Below are 6,266 nucleotides of genomic sequence, written 5' to 3'. Positions count from 1 at the left end.
AAGAATTACCTACCTATTCCAAATTGGAACATACATGTGCAAAAAGCATAACTAGTTTGTTCATTTCCTAAGTGACAGATATAAAACATGACTGCATAAAAAGTGCCACACTGGCTCACAGGAAATTTTTGCTTAAAAGAATTACCTTGAGGGAGATATAAACATTAACTCAGGGAGGCAAATAGCGGTTAGAGAGTTGGTGAAACTCCTTACAGACAGGATTTTGGGTCTAGGAGTAGAACTATAGTAACAGCTTTGAACAGGTGAAGGAAATGCACTGATGAATGGAAATTTTTCATTTATAGCTATGCTACTGAAATAATTTTGTCTCAGCACCACAATCATAGTCTAATCTCTGTTTAAAACAGAGGTCCCCAACCCCTGGGACACAGCTCACCACTAGGCCATGGTTTATTTGGAATTGGGCCATGCAAGTGGCTGGCCAGAGTGTGCATGCATCAGTGTACACAGCTTAAATTGCGCGAGCGGCAGGCCATCGTGTGCATGTGCACCAACCCGACATTCATGTAAGTTGAGCTGTGCATGTGCATGCTGGCTGGCCGCTTGTGCAAGGGCTGCATGTGCAAACGTGTGCCAGTCTGCCACTCGTGAGGCCCAGTTCCCCTCCCCCACAGCATATATATGAAATGTTTGGGAACTAATCTAAGTTAAAACACTAAAATACTAATTAAAGCCCCATTTGCAAATATAAAATTATGGAATAGAAAACACAACAAAAATCTATGTGTTCTTAGGCTGTTGTTCTACAAAGGCTTATTCAGGGGTATTGGTGCAAATAATTGTATTGCCCACAATATAGTGAACTCCAGAGTGCTTTAGCCTAGGGGTCTCCAACCTTGGCAACTTTAAGACTTGTGGACTTCAACTCCCAGAATTCTGGGAGTTGAAGTCCACAAGTCTTAAAGTTGCCAAGGTTGGAGATCCCTGCTTTAGCCTATCACATTGACACTGTAACTGAAGACTTTGAAAATACAAAGGCTATGTTCACATTAGATCTCTCCTACCCCAGCCAAGGTAACAGTCAACTGGATTAAACATCAGTAGCTATTATATAAAATTCATAAAAATGGCAGTGAAGACTGAAATCTTAAGTTAGTGATAGAAACGTTTCTATTTAACTTTCACATGGCTTTTTTGAACAATTTCAGAGCAACCACAGAACTGCTGGACAGCTCCTGCAAGCTATACCAAGATCTATTTAAAATACTGTTTTGAGAATCCTTTGGCTCTATGTTAAGCTTTCAGAAACTCAGAACTCTTCTTTTAGTCTGAATCCAGTACTCGGGTATGAGTATTTAACCCTGTAAGACAGGCAACAGTATTGCTTTAACAACTTCGTAAAACTATAAGGTCTCTCTTTTATGTTCTCCTTTCCTTAAAATGGTATTGATATCACCAATGAAACGCACATGACTGAGAAACAATTCATTACCAATCACCACTGTTTCCAGTGAGCTGGGTAACACAGGACAACAAATAGAAATGCTTTCAAAAGGGATAATGTCAAATTGCTGAAGTCTCCACATGTGTTCAATTTAAAATAATATATTAGTCATACAAGGGCTTTGCATATTACTAAGTAGCGTGAACAATTGTTTCACTAAATTGCTATCAGGATGTAAAAGTGAGCTTGCCTTATATGAGTCCACTCTAGAATTCCAACAATTGATAGAATCCAGGACTTTAACCTTTATTCCTCATAGAACCCTGATAGGAAAAAAGGGGATGAGAGAACACATTAGCATTAATAGATCCTCCATTTTACAGTTCAACATTTATCAGGAGGTATATATCAGTGTATTTGTATTTCCATTATATTTAGCATGCACAGTATAAATTTGATTTATCCTATGTGCATATATAAAAGTACACATCATAGTTCAACATCTAACAGAATGATCTAACAGACAGGAATGAGCTCCAGCATCTTTTCAATAAATTTCTGTGATGAATTTGCTCATTGTCAGAACGAAATGGTTAGGCATTCATCTATAAGAAATTTCTATAATTGTGTATAAATGGTCTAACCTTATTTCTAGGTACCCACAATGGACATAAACATAGAAATGGAAAATAAAAAGAAACTCTTAGTAAGGGCATCATAATGGCTTCCTTAAATTGCATTTTATTTATTGTGCCGGGTCTGTAAAAATTAGAAAGCTGCTTAATCACATTCTATCCTAAAGAAGTCAGACCCCAATGTCCAATTATGCAGCATCTTGAAATTTAGGCCACACAAGTGGGAGAAACTTGCATAGAACCTTGCTTGAAAAAAAAATCTATGTTTGAATCGATGCTAAAGATTATTCTAGTCCTTGCCTTTATAAGCAACTATCACATTTCAGGTAAAACATATCATTAAATGTTATTGCCATTGAAATTGAGGGCAATAGGTCCTTAACAATTTATTTAAATGAGCTTACCTTAGCATGAAGAGAAAGAGCTCAAAATATAAATGAGGGAAAAATGAGGACAAATAAAAGGCTGAATCACGGGGGAAGACAATCATCTCAGTCACGATACAAAAATCCAAGGTGTGTAGTGCAGGACTGATGTTTTCTCGTTGCCTGGCTCGGCACTGACAAACAAGAGCTGTCACTTAAGAGCCATGCCGGTATAATATTAGACACTTGACACAAAGGAAGGGGGAAAAAAGAAAATGACTTTGGGTAGCTGGTCCTTTTCAACAGATAACACGGACACGCAGAAGTGAGCCTCCTTTGCCTTCACTGGTAGCTGGGTGTGGAAAAGGAGAAGCTTTGTGTAGGGATGGATAACAGTTAGTGCCATGGAAACACCTCCAACCCAAAGATTTAAGAGTCAGATTATTAATGGAAAAAAGGGACAGAGAAAGAGTGCACTGTGTGTGGCAGGGAAATGTTTGAATGACAGCTTATTAAGCTGAAATACGATCAGGATAGTTGCATGTAGCTAAGAAGGCAGATTTCATTGTCTCCAGCTGCTGTGAAGCTCTCACAGAAAGCTTATGCTTCACTGTGAGACAGGGATGTGATGCATTGGCTGAACAAAAGAGGCTCTGCGGTTTTCGCAACTAGCTCTTGCGCAACGTGGTATATATGTGTGTATGTGTGTGCGTGCGCGCCTCTGTCAGAAACTCACAGATTGGTGAAAATACAGCTAAATTACAGCTATGCTGAATATCTGGGGTTTGCCATGTGCAAAAATGAAAGGGTTGTGATTTTTTTTTTTAAAGACCAGCATTTGTTTCCATGGGAATAGGAGCAAAAGAATTTATTGGATTTTTAAATTAAACATAAATTGCATGTTGTACATTGCATATTCCCTCCCCAGAGATCATACTGGGTTAATAGCATAGTTGACTTCTAACATACAATCTGTATGGTCAAAAGTTAGTGATCGTAATAGCATAAACTAGCTTGTATGCAAAACAATACTCCAGCATATATATTTTGCATCTGCCAGACTCCTTGTCCCAACTCTCCCTCTTTTTAAAATATGGTTTCAAATTGAAAGGAAAAAAGAATTGTAAACAGAATGTTGGTGTGCAGCAAAGCTTCCAGCCTCCGTATTATTTTTATTTTCAAGAAAGTTTCTGGACCATGCACACAGGCCTCATGTATGAATTAAAAAGTTAACAGTGACAAGCTGTGCAATCCAGTCTAAAGGTTTGACTGGTAGCATGCCCGCCCACCCATTTAAAATTCGGTAGTGATGCTAGAGAGTCTCCTGAGGTTTTATGATATTTTTGAGCAAACACCATGACTATTAAGTGAACACCATGGTAGTTAAGCAAATCCATTTTATCCAATGGGCATTTTTTTAAAAATCAGAAACTGGAAGTAAACACCAGAAACCAGCAAAAAACCATTGACAATCAGGTGGTCTTAGGATGCTACAAATAGCCAGAAATGCATGCCAGTTGCCAAGTGTCCAAAATGCAATCATGTACACATATTTTTGATGCCATTCTTTTTTATCGTTATTAGTAATAAGAGGTTAAGTGGACTTATTAATTTATTAATTCAGTGTATATACCACCTATCTCACTATCCAGAATCACCCCAAGCAGCTTACAATGGCATTAAAGCATAAATATAAAAGCATTAGAAACATTTAAACTAACAACAATTAAATAAAGATTAAAAACCAAGAGTGCAGACCATATGGGAATAGGTTTTTCTCTCTCATTCAATCAACCAGAGTGTGCTCCCACTGCAGCCCCAAGCTGACTGGCAGAGCCAGGTTTTACCTTACAGAGCCATTGTGGTTATTACAATAAGGCTGTGAAACATATTGGACATTCTAAGCAGCTACATAAAAGAAATAGTTCTAGGCTGTTTTGGTTTTGGTCATTACTGAACTGGCAGTTGAAGTCATTAAGTTAGACAGAGAACCAGACACTTTCATTTACAGCAGAGAAAAAGAAAGAAGAGGGGGGCGGAAGCGCCTTCTTTTTTGGTTTTCTATCGGTGGTTACGGGGGGAGGAGGTCATCCTTGGCCCTTCATTTGTAGGTTGAAGGCTTTGGTGCTGTCTCCATTCCTATTCAACATCTACATGAGATGTCTATGGAGTCTCTCAGTCATTCAAGTCATGGTTGTCTCAAAGGTGCTTTTTCAAGAGGTAACTGAACCATCTTGTTTTTCTTTGAAGATGTGTCACTTCTCATCCAAGAAGCTTCTTCAGCTCTGACTGGATGCTGGGGAATGGAAGGATTTATATTCCTTGCAGAAAACTGGTCATATGCATTCTTTTAGAAAGTCATTGAGGCCACAGGGAGGTTTATTTGTAGCATCAGAGTCACCTGAGTGGTGCAAATGGGTGTGGAGCCTTCTTGGAACTGCTGAAAGGACTATGTTGAAGACTGAAGATAGATGATGTCATATCCCTCCTCTTCTGTTGAGAGAGAACTGTTCAATTTTGACATATATGGTCTCTTTAACCCTCTCTTTCAAACCAGTGGTCCCGTCTGTCCAAAATGTGGACTTTGCTGCCTTAAAATCTTAAAAGACTTAGAAGTCCTTCTAGATTCACAACTCCTGCTTCATGAGTAGGTAGCAGTCATGGCTTTGAGGGCCTTTGCACAACTTTGAAGTATGCACCAGTTGCACCCATTCCTACATTGGGGTGCTCTACTTAGTTACTCCCTGGTAACCTACTCTATTCTACAAAAATGAGGCTGGCTCCATCCCTATTGATTTTCTGGAAGTCCCTCAAAAACTAGTTATGCCATTAGGGCTGGGGCTCCAGGACACTGGTGAGGTAAAGATGAGATCCATTGTTATTAACATCTGCTCTTCTTCTTAGCCATTTAGATTTTTAATTTTTTTTTCGTGTTTTAATATATTAACTATTGTACAGTTTTGTTGTACCTACCTAGGTCTTTGATGAATAAATAAAAATTAGACTTCAATTCATTTATATTTTCTCTGTTCTTATATGTACATTATCACAGTGCAATAGTACATCATCATTTGTATGGATACATGAAGATGTGTCAAACAGTCTCTCCTTCTCACTAAATCTTATGTCAAGAGGTAATCATAGGAAGTATTCATTGGAAATCTATGACAGCTAGATTGCTGCTTGTGCTTCTATTGCTACAGAATAAAACCACAAGGTGTGCAATTTAGAAAGATGGGAGGAGAGAAGCATAATAAAGCACCTCATTAGATACTGTAGAAATTGCACAAAGAGCCTGGCACTTATAGGAAATACATTTTCAGAGAGTAACTTTTCAGCTCTTCTCATCTATGAGCTCCTGTGATTGTCAAAACCAAGTTATTGCAGTTGCAAATGCTCAACTTTGTATTTCAATTTCTTCTACCAATTAAAATAAAGATGAATTGAACCTTAGGGTAATGTTTTTAATTTAAAAAAGTAGTTTTAAAAAGCTTAGGTATAAGTTTGTAAAGCTGGTAGGCAATTATGAATACACTTTTCATGTATTCAAGATAAAAATCTGAGATCATAATGGATAATATCACCATAGTACAAGTAACTTTTCTGAAATTAAATCCTTATTCCAAATTTAGAATACTAATCACAAAACAAGCAAGCAATAAAGCTTACTCTGTGTTGAGCTTGGTGAATAAAGCAATGCCTACAAGCCTTAAGAAAGCTTTCTCATAGAGTAAGTTTTTGTCCCTCTGAGTTATCCTAGGAGGCTTCTTGCTTTCAGATCCAGCCAGAAGTAGCCAGCACCCTTATCCTATGCAAAGTGAAAAATACTCTTGCTTGAGCTTGAAGAGCTGTGGTGCCACA

This window comes from Pseudonaja textilis, chromosome 3 (genome assembly GCF_049901715.1).
Source record: "Pseudonaja textilis isolate UNSWEBS1 chromosome 3, rPseTex1.2, whole genome shotgun sequence".
Classification (NCBI taxonomy): Eukaryota; Metazoa; Chordata; class Lepidosauria; order Squamata; family Elapidae; genus Pseudonaja; species Pseudonaja textilis.
Note: the sequence above shows the minus strand (reverse complement) of the source record.